This window comes from Mustela erminea, chromosome 14, assembly GCF_009829155.1.
Source record: "Mustela erminea isolate mMusErm1 chromosome 14, mMusErm1.Pri, whole genome shotgun sequence".
Lineage (NCBI taxonomy): Eukaryota > Metazoa > Chordata > Mammalia > Carnivora > Mustelidae > Mustela > Mustela erminea.
In genome coordinates this window covers 76,506,436-76,523,109 of record NC_045627.1, presented here as the reverse complement: position 1 = coordinate 76,523,109, position 16,674 = coordinate 76,506,436, and the positions used below count along the sequence as shown (strand labels likewise).

General features: G+C 43.2%; 1 protein-coding gene across 18 annotated transcripts in view; it reads left to right on the top strand.

Annotated features, from left to right (window-relative positions):
• The window catches only part of ABLIM1 (actin binding LIM protein 1), a 300,396-nt gene that overhangs the window by 84,845 nt on the left and 198,877 nt on the right, over positions 1–16,674 (top strand). The gene's annotated exons all lie outside the window — the stretch shown is intronic.

The window sequence follows — 16,674 nt, the reverse complement described above, 5'->3', positions numbered from 1 at the left end:
CCACCATTCAAACCTAGGGGGTAACTACTATTATCAGTTTTATTTTTTCATTTTATTTTCAACAAAATAATTCATGTTTCTAGTCTTCCAAATGAAATAGTGTCTTCTCTCATGAGCGGGAGACAAAGGAATGAAAGGCAGGGATTCTAGAGTTTTCCTGGCCCGACTCCCTTCGATGACCCATCCCTCCCTGTTGCTCAGTGCAGCTCTTTATCTATTTCATAGTTTCTTTGGACACATGACCCAGCATGGTTTTTGAAAGTTTTGGGAGCCACTTCTAACCTTTATGTTTTAGATATTACCTATTGTCAAGAGTATAGAAGAGTTAATTAAATCCTAAACTTCCTTTGTAGTAAATCAATAGATAATGTCTACCATGAAAAAAAAAAATACCAAGAGATGACCATGGAAGCATCTTATTTAGGGAGATGGAATTAAGCACCAGAATAAATAGCTTAAAAAAAAGTTGAAAGAGGTTGTTGCCTCCTCTCTCTTATCCCATTTCCACCTCCGCCAAAAGGGACCTTCCAGCTTGGCACAGAACCTCATGTCATTTTCAGCAGGCATCCGTGAGGATTAGTCTCTGGGCAGAGAGATGAGGAGGGGGAATGGAGGTGTAACTCCTTCCCATAAAGACTGTCAGGGCTGTTCAGTCTTATCCTTCATCCCTGCCTTCAGTGGTACCGGGTACCCCCAATACCAGCCCCTTCCTGGTGTGTCCCAGCAGGCATCTCTCCCTCCAGCTTAACTTACAGCCTCCCTGCTCTTTGCAGATATCATTCATTCACTTTCCAGCTTCCAAAACGGTGTCCACACCTCGTCCGCTGGTGTTCCTCTCTTGTCGTTTTGGGGGTTTGTCAAGATGCAGAGATAAACACATGATCAAAGCACTATGTTTAACCAGAACCTTGAAGTTTTGGAACTCAGTTACTGCCTTATACTCTAATTATCCACCTCCTTTTGTTTCCTTTCCTACAGCAGAAGTAGAAGTTCTTTGATATTAGAAACTATAATTTTTATATCTTTCAGAAATCTCTGTGATTGAGTCCATGGTAGATGCTCACTAAATTTTATTGATTAGTTATTTATCCTTTGTTCTTTGGCTGTCGAGGGACATTTATGTCCCCTATACGTCCCCTATATATGTCCCTATATGTCCCCTATATGTCCCCTATACTTTATACTTCCCCTATACTTTAGCAGTATGGTCATGTAAGAACCAGGTCATTTAAAAAAATTTCATCTTTCTCATTTTTGCCTTTAAAATTCCAGGGAAATACAAGAATTAGCAGTCAGTATTTTCAGGCAAATAAGTTGTATCAATTGCCTATTGCTGTTTTATACCCATCCCAATTCAGAGATGTAAAACAATGATCTTTTATTATGTTTCATGGGTCTGCATACCGAGGGTCAGTGGCTTTCTTTGCCATTAGCGGGCAGTTCGGCGGACTTACTCCTGTGTTTGGAGGTAGCTCTGCTCCATGCATCACTCACCCTCCTCTTGGCACCAGCAGGTTTGTCAAGCATGTCCTCATCACAGTGAAAGAGAAGGACAAGAGAGCTAGCACAAACATGCCTGGTCTCTTGGGGCCTAAGTTCAGAACTGACACACTGACATGTCTTCTTTACTCTTCTGGCCAGAGCAAGTCACGTGGTCAAGCCCAGTCTCAAAGTGAGCGGACATTGGAAAGTGACATGGCAAAGGACTTGGCTACAAGGAGGGATAAATTAGGGTCACTGATGCCTACAGGGTCCTGTGCCGCAGCAAGGGCATTGGTGAGAGTGATCCCTTGTTGACACCAAAATAAAAGTCTATGCTTCATTAATCTGGCGGAACTTTTGTTTTTTATTTTTAAGAAGAGAAAGACTAGTTTAACCCACAGGGACCTTGCTAACCGTACTTGAGGAAGTGATCTACAGATGAAGCCAATGAACACTGATGTATGTAGAGCAAAAAAATCTAAGAAAGAGAAGTTTGAACACTTTGGGTGACTAGCCTAAAGCAAACTCTTTGTCAACGACAAGATAGTAACTGTTTTTAGCCTTTGTCAGCCAAACAGTCCTTCTTGCAACTCACCAACTGTGATTGTAACACAGGAGCAGCCGTGGATAATACAGAAATGAATGGATATGACTGAGTTCCAATAAAACTTTGCAAAGGCAGACGGCGGGCATTTTTGGATCGTCTACTGAGCTAGAATAGTGAAGGAAATAAGAAAGAGTCAGCTAAGGAAAGCTTTTTGAAAAAGGAACAACTATCTTGAAGGCAGTAAAGATTAATGTCGCTTACCAATATCTCTTTTAGAGAAGTCAGTAAAACCCGTATGGTCATTCAATAGACAGATTTTCCCACAGGCTAATGTGGCTCGGGCAGAGTGAAAACGCCACCTTCATCCACGTTATTACTCGTTATAAATCATTTCTGCCTCTAAAAGCCTGTTTGAAAACACGCTTACCGAGAATGTTGATGCTTTTGTTTAGCTGGAGAAAGAGGGGGAAAGAAGGTTTAGAAATACAGCACAAGAAACACCTAATTAAAATGATTTGATTTTATGCCACTTTAAAGATTTTACTTGACCGACGTGACCTAGATTTGTATAAGGGAGCTAAGGGGATTAATAGGGATGATTTATTTTTAACTTCTAAGAATATACAGGATTCAAGTGGACGTTTGTCCATCTCAGTTGTATTTCACTTAGAATTACTTAGCAATCTTCATGAGGTTTTTTTTGTTTTTGTGGGTTTTTTTCTACCCCTATATTTAAAGATAGAAAAAAAGCTCAGAATGCTGTTGGGAAATGAAGGGTCTTTCTTTCTCAAAATCTTCAATACCTGTTTATTCACTTACATTCAGCCTGTCAGTAGCCTGTTACTTGGGTAGGTTTCTGCTCATAAAACTCAGATACAGGGGCGCCTCGATGGCTCAGTCGTTAAGCTCAGGTCATGATCCTGGCGTCCTGGGATCGAGCCCCATCTGGGGCTGCTTGCTCAGCGGGAAGCCTGCTTCTCCCTCTCCCACTCCCCTTGCTTGTGTTCCCTCTCTCACTGTGCCTCTCTCTCTCTCTGACAAATAAATAAATAAATAAAATCTTAAAAAAACAAACAAACTCAGATACAGAAGTCTGGAGTATTGCTTTTAGAAAGGTGGGAAAAAGGAATGCCCCTTGGGTAAGAGTCTCAGTTCTCTTAAATGTTTCCTAAAGCTTCATATCTTTCTTAATGTTTGTTTCTTGGTTTTTCTCTCCTTGTGGAAGATGTCAAAATATACATGGAAGGTGGGCACTGGAAGGTATTGTCCATTTCACTCATTTCACAAATTTTTTTGTTGTTGTTGTTGAGATCCTGATTCATACCAGTTACTGTCCTAGGACCTGGAGTTACCACAGTTGAAAAAGCTGACCCCTCCCTTCGTGGCACCCACAGGCTGGCGTCAGCTATGGACATGTGGACCACAGCATGTCAATGTGCCCCTGGGAATCCCAGGGTGGGAGGGAACCAGGCTCCTTCAGAAATTAAGAGGGACTTTTCCCAAAGTAAATAAACTCCCTCCGGATTTTACATACCTCTGATTAAAATCAAACTGCACCTTAAAAGGATTTAGAATTCTCTTCAGAGTCATTACACCCAAGGTTGTCAATAAAATTAAAAGAAATCCTGGGGAGGTTTTGAGAACACAATCATTTAAAATCCCCTTGGTTTCTTAGAAAAACACCGTTTTCCCAGGTAACATAATCCTGTTTTAAGGGCACTCTCACTGTTACTGATTATTATCTTACATCCTTCGTAAGAAACATTTGTATACATGTTTTCCTTCTTTTCTTGGGAAGTTCTCTTTCCTCTATGTCAGTTACTTTCCCAGTGTTTTGTGTTGAATTGTCCTTTACAAAACATGTTGAGTCCTAACCCCGCTCCCCACCCCGGCCTGTGAATGTGACCCTATTTGGCTCTAGGATCTTTGCAGATGATCAAGATAAGACGAGTTCATTAGGGTAGGTCCTGATTCAGGATGACTGATGTCCTTTTAAAAATGGGAAATTTGGACACACAGGTAAAATGATGTGAAAACTCAGGGAGAAGACAGCCATCTACAAGCCAAGAACACCTGAGGCCACCAGGAGCCAGGAGCAATGTGGGGTACAGATTCTCCCTCTCAGCTGTCCAGAGGAACCAACGCAGCTGACACCTTGAGCTCTGACTTTTAGCCTCCAGAACTGGGAGACAATACATTTCTGTCATTTAAGTGAATCAGTTTATGCTACTTTGTTAAGGCAGCCCTGGGAAGTGATAACATCTCCCTGATGCATAAAGTCATTGTGAGCCTTACAGAGCGGATGCATGTCAATAAATGTGCACCTTAGTGACTGTCGCACAGGATTATTTTATTATGGTGTGGGTTTCAGCCTGGGGGGTACCAGTGTGGGGCAGTCTGTATAGATCCTACATGCTACAACATTTGTATGTGTATGTATACATCCTACATCCTTTTCGTAGGAAAGCAGATGATCCATACTTTATAAAGACATACTTCCCAAAGAGGATATCCAAAATGGCCAATAAGCATGTGGAAAAAGTCTCACCATCATGAGTCATCAAAATGCAAGTTAAAACCCCAGTGAGATGCCATTATTCATCTATCAGAATGGCTAAAATTAGAAGGACCCTTAGCACTAAGTCTAGGTGAGGAACTGAACCAATCATTTTGGAAAGCGCCATCCAGTGCCTTCCGAAGCTGACATATGCCTATTCTACACCAGGACTCAAGAGAAATGAGTATGTATCCACGATTGGACACATACAGTAATAGTCATAGCAGTTTTATTCATAATAGACCCAAACTGGAAAAACCCAAATGTCCCAAAACAGGAGAATGGATAATTCAGTTGTGGTTGTGGTGTAGTGTTCAAAGGGAACATTACTTAGGGTGGGAAGAACTACCAATACACACAATGTGAATGAATTGAACAGGCATTATGCCGAGCAAAGAAGCCACAGATTTATCTCAAGGTAAAAAAACAAGCAAAGCATCTCCTATGATAAGTCAGAATCGTGGTTGCCTGGAGGAAGGGATTTGCAGTATTGACTAAATACAGAGGAACCTACTAGGGTGTTGAGAATGTTCTAGATCTTGATCTGAGAGGTAGTTACATGGTTGTACACAGGTAAAATTTCACTGAGCTCTGTACAAGAGGTTTTTGAACTTTACCATAAGATGTATTTCAATAAAAAAATTAACTTTAGAAATTACCTTAAAAATATATTTGAATGACATGGGAGAAATTCTGATAAGCAAAAGTTGTAAATTGCACATATAATGCGATTTGAACCACATGAAATATTTTATGGGAGAAAACTGAAAGACAAAAATTAATATTAATACTGATGTATTAATAGTGGTTCCTGGATGGTGGGATTATGTTACCTTCATTTCTTTATGGTTTTCAGTGTTTCTCAAATTTTCTCTAATGAAGTATATCAGAAATGGAAATATCAAAATCAAATGGAAGAAACTATAGGTAAGAAAATACGTGACATATCTCGACCCTCAGTTATAAACCAAGTTTGCAATTCTAGGGGTGAATTGGCCACTCAGAGATGGGTGAATTCATAGGGGAGAGTTACAGAGGGCTTCGCAGGGCAGTAAACCCAAGGAGGAGGGACGGACGGTGTGGAGGGAAGGGTGTGGTTGAAATCAAGATTCGTAGGTGGTCAGTTAACCTAGTGTGATGTTTTTTCAGCCTGGTCTTTGTTTCTATCTACTCCATGGATTCTATGGAACTTCAAGTATCTAATTGCTTTTTCTAGGACTCTAACATGATAATCTTTTAAACCATTTGTAATTCGTATTCTTAAAAAGCTCTTTTTCTATCCTTTTGGATCCTTAGGCATTACCATTTGCTCGGTTCTCTATTTCGAGGCTGCCTTCCCCCCACCCCCTGCTCTGCTTCTCCATATGCCCGTGTGAGTTTAAAAATTGTGCCAAGCAATTCTCTCCTTCTGAAAAAATAAATAAATAAAAGAACCACAGAAACACACACACACACACACACACACACACACACACACACACGGAGCTCCAAATGATCCATCTGTCCTGTTGAAGACATCCACCACCCACTTCATCCTGGTGCAGGCTATTTTTGCTTGCTTTGTCTTGAGAGCTCCAATATTGGAAGCCTTTATAGAGGCTTCTATGAAAAGCAAGGCACTTTGTTTTTCTATTTTATACCTATTACAGGGCTATGCACAAGGAGATGTTCGATAAATGCTGATTAAATTGTCTTTATACAGATCATGGTCCATGCTACCTTTAGATTTTCCTGGGCAGTTTTACTGATGGGTACACATTTATAATTATGAAATGGATTGTGGAAAGGGTAATATTCTTTAGAATCCAATATTTCTCTAAATCTGTTCTCTGCAAACCTATATCCTCTTAGATGAGTTTAATTACTACATTTTTAAATTATCCATGATAAATTGGAGGATGTATTGAAGCCTTCTGTGAGTGGTTTTTTGGTTTTGTTATGTTTTTTTAACTGCTTCTCTCCTTTTCTTGGCAAGATAAGTAATAGCATTATGCTGTGTTACTGGAAATTTTAATCAATAAAATGCATGCGTCTTTAATTAGAATGCTAGGAAGTACTGCTGAGTTGCATTTTGTTAATGCAATGAGCTGAGAGGTTCAAGCATTTATGCACAAAGGGTCAATTTGAGTAAATTGAGTCTAGATGGGCAATTCTAATATTCTTTCCCAGATAACCTACAAGAAGATTCATTTTAAGGTCCAGTGCTCATAAATACTTGTAAACCATCTCCCGTGAAGCAAACACAGAAATGGAGAAGGCCACCTTTGCTTTCAAGAAGTTCATGGTTCAATGATTTTTTTCCTCTTTCATCTATTCCTATGGCTCCAGCCTTCACTTTGATGGACACTGCCAGAGATACGGCTCTGGCTTTGACTTTTCCACTGAGACTCAGAGGAACATTCCCATTTGTCTGCTAGACACCACTTTGTAGATACTATGATGACATCCTAAACTCATTATGATATCTGAAATTAGTTCATTATCAACAAAACTCAATCTCTTTCCTGTATCTCTTGTCTCAATGGCTGTACTTCTTTTTCCCTAGTCACTCAGGCTCTATTCTTTGGAGTTCTAACCAAACCCCTCTTATCACAGATTTATTTCCCCTTTAGTCAGCATCCCGCATCTTTGTATTCTGGCCATTTGTCCGTTGGAGTCAAGTCGTATCAACACTGCCCGTCCTCAGTGTGGCTGGGTGTATGAATCCAGGCAAGAAAGTGATGGCTCCATGAGGTACTCTGTATTGTGGGAAGATGTTAGAACTGTCACGTGTTCCTTATCTACTAACAACTTTGTCTTACCCTACTTGCCCCATGGTTAGTCAAACTTACCTATCTCTTGTCCCATCTCATCCTGGATTAGGTGTTCTCCCTGTCTGATTCCTTCTCCCATGTGCTGATTCATAATTGACTCCTTTCCCGTTTCCACTTCCCTTTTTGATTCCGTACTTCCAGAGACAGACATCTCTTCCTCCCCCAGGCACTGCCCCTTCGAAGTTGGTATAGTCTGAAGTCTTCCTATCCAGACTGCTGACCCAGGCAGCCTCCCAGATGATGGGCCTGCCCCCATCAATGACGTGGTATCAACAGCAGTCAGTTCTGGGACTCCAGGAGTAGGTATTGCATTTGTTATCAGTTCCAAAGTTCATGGAATGGGTGTTTACCATGTGGTAATAACACCCAGATTATGATTTATAGCATATTGGAGAGAAGCTATGATTTTTGCATTAGGAGAAATATTAGAGGTAAAACTTAACAGGGAAACATGGATGAATTTCAAAACCATGCTGAGAGAAGAAGCTAGAGGCAAAGGGATAGAGCCTGGATATCTATGTTTATGAAGTTCTAGAACATACCAAAGTGGTGACCAGAACAGTGGTTGTCTCTGGAGTGGAGATGAGCATAACTGCGAAGGAGCACAGGGACTTTTCTGTGGGAATGGAAGTATTCAATATCTTGATAGAGATGTGGGTTACATGGGTGGATGCATATGTCAAAACTCATTGACTTGTACACCCAAGATCTATGCTTGTCACTATGTAAATTAGACCTTAAGTTAATAAAAAAAAAAAAGTTTAGGGAAAAGTTACAGAGTAGTGTGTATGATTTAATCCTACGAGGGATTAAAGATCCAAGATTATATAATGTGGATATAAACAATAATATAATGGAGAAAGGACAGTTTCTATTTGTCACATGGAAGAGAATGTGACAAACTTTGCTCTGAAAATGCTACTAGTATTACACACCTAATTGTTGGGGGAATACAGGGATGTGCACACGGTGGCTCAGGACAGAGGTGCCTTAATTAAAATCTGATTTTACAAATGAGAAGGTATGACTCTTTTATGTAAAAACTGCCAACGCTTCTCAAATCTGGTACCCCACCACGTTCTGCCAGTACCCAAAATAAATCATAACTGTTTGGTTTAAGTTCAGTGAGTGGGAGGGTTTACACCGAGGTTTGAAAGAACTTGTACACAGGTCCCAGACTGCTGGCCCACAGGCATGGTAGGCCTGGAAGCATGTTTTCTCGTGTGTGTGTGTGTGTGTGTGCGCGCGCGCACGCGCGCACCCCTATGGGCATGGGCGGGGTGGGTGAGAGAGACAAATTTTTTTTGTTGTTTTTCGGGGGGTTATTTTAGCTAGTTGCAAATGTTTGAAATTTGGGAGATTTCACATAAAAATCTGAACATCTGGCCCTACTTGGCCTGCATCCCAAACTAGCAATAATTGTCTGGATCTGAGTAGTGGCTGCTTCTTTAGGGAGGACTGTACTTTACACATATCCTAAGGCTCACGAGTATCTCAGGACCAACCTATGGCCTCAATTGTTTTAATTTCTATTGTTAATCCCACATCTATGTCCAGAGCCCCTCGTAGGGACTAGGATCTGCTAAGGGCTTTAGTAGATACATAGAGGAGATACTATTATTGTATCCATTTTACAGATGAGGTAGTCAAGGTTGAAATAAGTGAAAAACTCACCTGAGTTTGCCCAATGGTACGTAGCAGAAGCAGGTAGGATCTGAACGAGGTTCTCTGACTCCAGAGCCCAGGCATGCGCTTATCCACCACACTGTTGTTCTTCTTTATGCCTTTTCAACTTAGGTTCATCCATTATTTAGTACTTAACCTCTGTGTTAGTCGAGTTCTTATTAGTTTCCTTACAATTTATTTTGATAGATGAATCGCCAGTCTCCAACCTCTCTTGATTTTGCATCCTAGCATTAAAAAAGTAAAACAACACATAGCTATGTGTATTAATTGCTGATAAATAATGCACTTGAACTGTATTAATGTTGTGTACATTCTAAAGCATATGCATACTTTAAAATGTTAAAGGAGACACACACACACACACATATGCTCTAGAGTTTTCTTTCTACATTGCAGTAGATTATCTTACAGTGATTACATACCCTATTTTGACAAACAGGAAACAAAATGATACCTGGATGATGATTCTTCCTGAAAGCATCTTTCACATCAAAGACTCCCAATTTTGCATCCCGTAAAATTGTCCCTTCCAAGTCAAAGGTGCCCTGGAAGTCACCAGACCAGCTCAGACTATAGAGAGACAAGGGCAGGTTCCCCATTGTTAGAAAAAGCATTGTCCATCCGTAGCCACATTTAAAACACCGTGTTCTGAAGCCTTTTACAGCCCTGAAATTCCGAACAGTCAGAGACATCTTTTATTTATATTAAGTTCTTGGACCTGCCTTTGGGGAATTTAGGTTCTCTTCACACATCGAGCTCTGACTGTGGGTTTCGTTTCAAGGGGAGCAGTGAAACCTGGGTCTCAGTTTCTCAGTCCGAGTTGTAGGGGCTTCCTGTAGCATGTGTCACCCCCTCCCCTCTAAGGACAGCTGCCATGATGAACACGTTTCTGGTTATAAGGTTCTTGGACAAAAACAAGTGCTGAGTGGGGCAGTTACTACTGAATCAGGCTGAGGCACTGGTGGCCGTGTGCCAAGTTTTCTCAGCATTCTGACCCTCTGGAGAAAGAATAGCAGTCAGCAAACTGTTCGGAGGCATTTGTGTGTGTGTGTGTGTGTGTGTGTGTGTGTGCTTGCTCAGTCGTAATGCCATTTTATTTCTTTAAATAGAGTTGTTTATAGGTGGATGGGTAGGTTCTTCCTTCTAAGACCTTCCCTGGCTCTTGACCACCCTTCCCATCATCAGGTGTGTGATCTGAATAAAACATTCTGCTGGAGCATCCTCTCTTCGGATCATCCCTTCTGCCTTCCCCTAATCTGTTTATTTGCTTGGTACATTTTTTTTCTTTGAGGTTCAGATCAAACTTCGTATTTTCCATAATTCCACCAGCACCAGGCTGACTCAGTCTTTCCCTCCCATGCACTTTCATAATATCAGAGCACGGCATGGAGAGTGTGCTGGAGGAGCACGTGTGACACACACGCCTGCAGACTCCCTAAGGGAAACGTGTTTTTGTGTGCCATTGCTGGAAACGGAATAGAAATACATAACAATTGTCCCTGTAAGAGGTGGAACACAAGCCACTTGTCTTTCAGAAACACATTTTCTGAAACAAGATGGGATTGGGAGGGAGACAAACCATAAGAGACTCTTAATCTCACAAAACAAACAGGGTTGCCAGGGTAGGCAAGTAGGGAGAGGGTAGTTGGGTTATGGACACTGGGGAAGGTATGTGCTTTGGTGAGTGCTGTGAAGTGTGTAAACCTGGCGATTCACAGACCTGTACCCCTGGGGATAAAAATATATGTTTATAAAAAATTAAAAATTAAAAAAAAGAAGATTCCCCCATAAATAAATGTGTATTTTCAAAAAAAAAATATATATATATGTTCACACACATACATACACAAAAGAAACACATTTTCTTTAAGACGGAAAATTAAGACGTACCACTTCCCACATCCCAAATCTCCAAGCCCAGCCCCCAACCTCTTACGCTCTAACTCTACACGGGGGAGGTATTTACCAAGTTGCGCTACAGTTGGGCCCATACATGCCTGCATCGCCTGCTAATTTGTGTGCCTGTTGAGGGCCCCCGTCTCATTCACTATGAAGGCTAATACCTGACCTAGCCTACTGTAGGTGCTCAGTAAATATTTGTAGCATGAAGATAGATCCCTTAAACAAAAGATGGTGAAAAGCCTGACACTGATTTTAATCAGGTGTCCTGTTCCTTATCTACCTTGCTTATTCCTCATGACCATAAACTACAAGGAGTTCCTCTTTGAAGCTCAAGTTTAAGTCCAGAGGTGAACGATTGTAAGAAAAGACCTTGGTGAGCCGGAGGCCCTGCTTGCAACATAGTCAGGAAATAGATTATCTGGGGATGGTTGATGTTTTCTAATAAACTGACAGCGAGCGTGAGGTTTGCCAGAGCGAGTTGGAGCTATTCGTGTTGAGATAGATGAATTATAAATACTTCAAACCGTGTCGCTGGAAACACTTCCTTCGGCATTTTTCCTCTGGAAGAGCTGAGCAGGGAGGCTGGGGCAGTCAGGCACCGCGCGCCGGCTCCGGGGCCAGCGCCTCTGTCAGCAGACGTCCTGAGAATCGCTGACGTCAGGGTTTCTGGGTCCACGTTCAGCTACTTATCCAACCACCAAGGACGGCTTGTCTCCTCATCACCAACCTCCGGCACAGCTTCCTGTGGCCTCACCAGCCTTGGGCCTTCCTTGCGGGCATGTGCCTGTCACTTTGAGCCTCCCAGGTCGGTGGCACTTTTAGATCAGCTCTGACCTGCAGGAGGAGAATCCCATCTCACATATGTAGGAACAGGTGGTTCTCAGGCCAGTCGGTATAAAAGGTCTTTCTTGTCCTTTCCTATTTAAGTAGTTAATAATGACCAGAGTGTGCTTTGTCTTTGATAACCTGCCTTTTGCCCAAGTATTAGAGGCTCCTGTTTTGCACTGAGTTCTTACTGGGAATAGTCAGATTCTCTTTACAAGGCATTGAGCACCTAGGATGTGTGGGAGGCATGTCGGATACAGGGTGACAAAGGCAAGACTCCTGCCCTCTAGAAGCTTCGCAGCCAGCAGAGGAAATAGAAGTCTACAGATAACCACATTATAGTAGTGCAGGATAGAAGAAATGCCATGGGAGAACTGCGACTTTGGGACAAGGCAGGAAGGAACTGATTCTAGCCGGAGTAATTCTGGACACCTGGATGCGGGAGGTGAGAGTTGAGCGGCGTTTTTAAGCCCAGGTGGATTCTCAGAAGGATCGGGTGGGAGAAGGGTGAGGAATGTCGGGAAGAGAGAAAGAAGCATGGGAAAGATTAAGGGTCAGGGCATGCTCAGGGTAGAGAGAAGTTTAGAAACTGAATGAGACCAAGGCTAGTGGGTTGTGATACGTAGTCAGAAACGTAGTGCTGGGACCCCATGGGACAGACTCGTGGGGCAGCCTTGTCTCACATACGGGACTCGGGCTCCGGGTCGCCTGTGACCCTCCCAGAGCCGATCCCCGTCTGCGGCTTCTTCCTTGAAGGCGTTCCAAGCCGGGCTCTCACCGCCATTTGGAAATCTTGCCCATGAAGAATATTGTCAGGGAGTAATCTGAGCCCCTTGCTGTCTGTTAAACTAATGACACTTCAGTCGTCAGAGCGCCCTGGTGCTCTCAATCCTGAATGCTCAGCAGATTTTGTGTAGTATCTGAATTATTAATGGAGATGCTGTGGACCAGGGGGCTTGGCTGTTTGTTCTGTTCTGAGCAGGTCTTGGGCGGGTGGCCGTACGGGAAGAGAGGCCGCTGCTTGCCGAGGGATGGACGAAGCAGGCCTTCCCGAGGAGCCCTACCCAGAGGGGAGCCTGTGCCAGTGTGCTCAGAAAATCACAGCCTGCTTTGGAGGAAAGGGTAAGACCCCGTAAACTGAGCTATACAGAGGAGATGCCCAGGGTTGCCCTTGCAAGCGAAGAGAAGGGCTAAACTTGAGGCTTGCTGATGGCAGCAAGAGGCAGAGCTGCTGGAGGGGGAGAGCCTCTGAGGGGCCGAGGTGCATCTGAAAGTCGACTGTGCCCCTTCCTCTGATGTTTCCCACTTAGAAAGCTGTTTCTCTGCTTTCCCCGTTCTGCTCGGCAGCAGAGATCACCCCGATAACTGGGAGCCACGGCATGCACTTGCTGAACTGCTTTTTTGGCCAGGTTCTGATGAAAACCGGAACCCAAACCAAAAACCCCACAACTCCATTATCCCTGATCAAGCCACAGGATGCAAATTCAGGCCATTCCCTCAGAAAACTAAATGCCATAAAGATCCACATTTGAAGGGGTTGGTTTTGTCTCTTAAAATGTTTTTTTCTTAGCAAGAAGCAGATAGATGGCTGCAGAGACTTTAAAGGGACAGGTTGGCCTTTGTCTGGGGGAAGAAAGACCTACGTCATAAGAGAGAACGGAATTAAAGAAAAGTCAGAGAGCATTTCTGGAAGAAATCGCTGCCGGAGTTGACCCGTGACTGGCACATTAAGAAGTAGTAAAGGCATCCAGCCTCCGAACATGAGGGAGCCCCGGAATGCCTGGCTGGGAGGCTGGGTTTCATCTCATCATCATGGAGCTCCCGCAGCTAGCAGCGTTCTCGGGGCTCTTGGTGCAAGGGGAAGCCGCTTGGTGAATTTGCCGACTGAAGGTTTCTTGTCCTAGTTTATCCTAGAAGGGCTTGTGCATGTGCAGTGGAACTGTCACTAGAAGAATTAGGAATGTCCTACCTGATGAGGTAGGCAGGCCACCAAAACGTGGGGTGAATGTTAAGCCTTTGTAATTAGCGTTAGCTTTGTAGTAACGCATTGTGATACTGCGTCCTACAACCCTATAAACTGTCCCCAAACCCACTACACTTCTTTGTAACTGCTATGCCTGTCATTGTATGGGCGGTGGCAAGAGGCTGATATCCCTGCAGTGCTAAGAAATGGGTCCACTGATGCTTTACAGACCTTCTCCATACAGTGCTTTCCTGGCTGAAGAGACGGCTGTCAGGCAGAGACCCCTGAAAGCATATCTTTAAGATTGGACGCTTGGCAAGCGGTGGGGGGCAGGGAGGGACAGAATGGGGGAGGGGAAGTAACAGATAGAAGCTTCCAGCTATAAAATAAGACACAGGATGCAAGGTACAGCATAGGGAATATATTTAATGATTAATATTGCAACAACTTCCTATGGCGACAGGTGTTGACTAGATTTATTGTGAGTACTTCGTAATACATATAAATGTTGAATCACTATGTTGTACTCCTGAAACTAAAATAATATTGCATGTTCACTACACTTCAATAGCAAAATGCAAAAGTGTTTGTTTAAAAAAAAAAAAAAAAAAGATAGGAGGCTTGTCCTTGGCTGGGTGTTTACCCTGAACTATGTGGAAGAGGTTAGGTTAACAACTCTGGACATCCTGGCAAGTGGAACTTAGCGCCCATTGTCAGTGCTGGCCCTAAATCCCAAGTGACTGGTGACTGAGCTTTCTCTCCTTCCACCGCCTGAGAAGGAAGTCACCCCTCACATCTGTGTGTAGTCAGATTGTCTTTAAAAGCAAACAAACCTGTTATTTTCATCAGCCTTGTCTATGGTTCCCATTTAGCTCACTTTCCATCATATAATGCATATAATATATAATATATAACACAAATATGTTACATATAACATATATATCATATATATAATATGTAAGATATAATTCTTTTATTGAAGAATTTAATTTTTCCTTTATATAAGCTGTGGGCACCCAGTTGCTTCTTGAACTAAATATATGGATCTCTAATCTTGTCAAAAAATTTAGAGGTGGCTTGAATATCTGCTGATAACAAAAGCTAAGTGTTGAGATGGAGGCGATGGTATAGAATTCGTTTCAGTGGGCAACGCTTGACAATTTTCGGGACCGAAAAGGCACACCAGCTTTGCCATGGAATAGTTACACTTTGGCTTGGTCAGGAAGATGCTGGCTTCGAAGAAAATAATCATCTGATCTGTCCAAAGTCTGTGTTTGTACATTGTTAATGTATGCTAGAGCCTATGTTTCAAGTGGTCGGATCCAGCCTCACAGACACACACACACACACATTTCGCGGACGAGCCATGTGAACACACATAAGCAGAGAGAGCTGCACGGGGGCTTAGTTTGAAAACAGCAGGCCTGTAGGAGCCTAACCACAGGAAGATGGAATTACGGGTAGAGGGCAGAGGTCCCACTCTATGATGTTTATAGAAAAATGCTCTAGAAGAACCTAGATCTGAGATGGGCCTCAGGCATCTGTGTTTTAAACAAACTGGTCCAACAACCACACTCTGGGAAGCATTGGTAAAGTATCTTACACTGTATATCCCAAGGATCTTTGAATAGTCAAGCAAGAAATAGAACATACACAGATTGTTTCACCTGCTTTGTAAACTGTCTTTAGAGGGAGACCTTGGAAGGATTTATTTTCTGGGGGCAATAGCGGTCCAGGGCTTAATTCCCCCAAATTTGAGAATAGAAATTTTACCATGTGACTTTGGTAGTAGAAAGGCTCCTCTATTTCCCCCTTCCCCAGCTCCGTCCCACTGTGGAAGGCCTCTAAACAGAATCTACTTCCCCAGTCCCACTGTGCTTCCCACTGGGCTAGGGTCATAATAGCACATTTGGATTCTCTGGTTCTTGAGCTCTGTTGCCAAGTCTTGCATTAAAGATTAGAAACTAGTTTCCTTTCTCTACTCTGTTTGTAAGTTTTGTGGAAGGACCTGACGACTGTGGTAGGAACGGTCATAACCTAGGAGTCAGGAGACCTGGATCTGCTATGGGCTTGCTTTGTTGTCCTGGGAAAGTCACTTAGCATCTCTGAGACTTACAGTCCCCATCTTGAAATTGAAGGGCTGGAGGAGATGAGTGCTTCCTGAGTGGTGGTCCTGGTCTGGGGAACTTCAGAGGAATATAAATTCCTGGGTCTGGGGTGCTTGGGTGGTTCCGTGGGTTAAAGCCTCTGCCTTCGGCTCAGGTCATGATCTCGGGGTCCTGGGATCAAGCCCCACATCGGGCTCTCTGCTCGGCGGAAAGCCTGCTTCCTCCTCCTCTCTCTCTCTCTCTGCCTGCCTTTATTCCTGGGCCTGACCCCTCTGCAGCATCTCATTCACAGGTCCAGGCTAGTGTTCCATAGTCGAATGCTTCAACAGAAGACCCTAAGGCATGGCATTATTTGAGAAGCACTGGACCAGATTATCTCTGAAGGCCTTTCCGGCTCTCTAACTCTATTCTGTTTAAAGCGTGTACAGGTTTTAATGAAAGGAAAAATGGTATCAGAACATAATGGGCCAGTGACGGGAGCAGGCAGTATGGGTTTTTTCACTCTGACTTGTGACTGTTGTGTCATTTCAGGCTGCCATATATTGCACCCTGAGTGGGTGTCAGAGGGCCAACGTTCATGGCTAGGGTTGCCCTTGATATGTCACCCCCCTAGTTGAGTGAGGGTCCTGCTAGCTTATAACTTTGTGAAAACACGCAACTCCCTACATGGTAATTCTGCCTCTGTCACGTGATTCTGCAATGGTGGAAACCCTGTGAAACAGCATCAAGAATATTATTAGCATTGGCTTAATGGAATAAGGCAGAAAGATTTTCATGGCACTAGGAGGTGG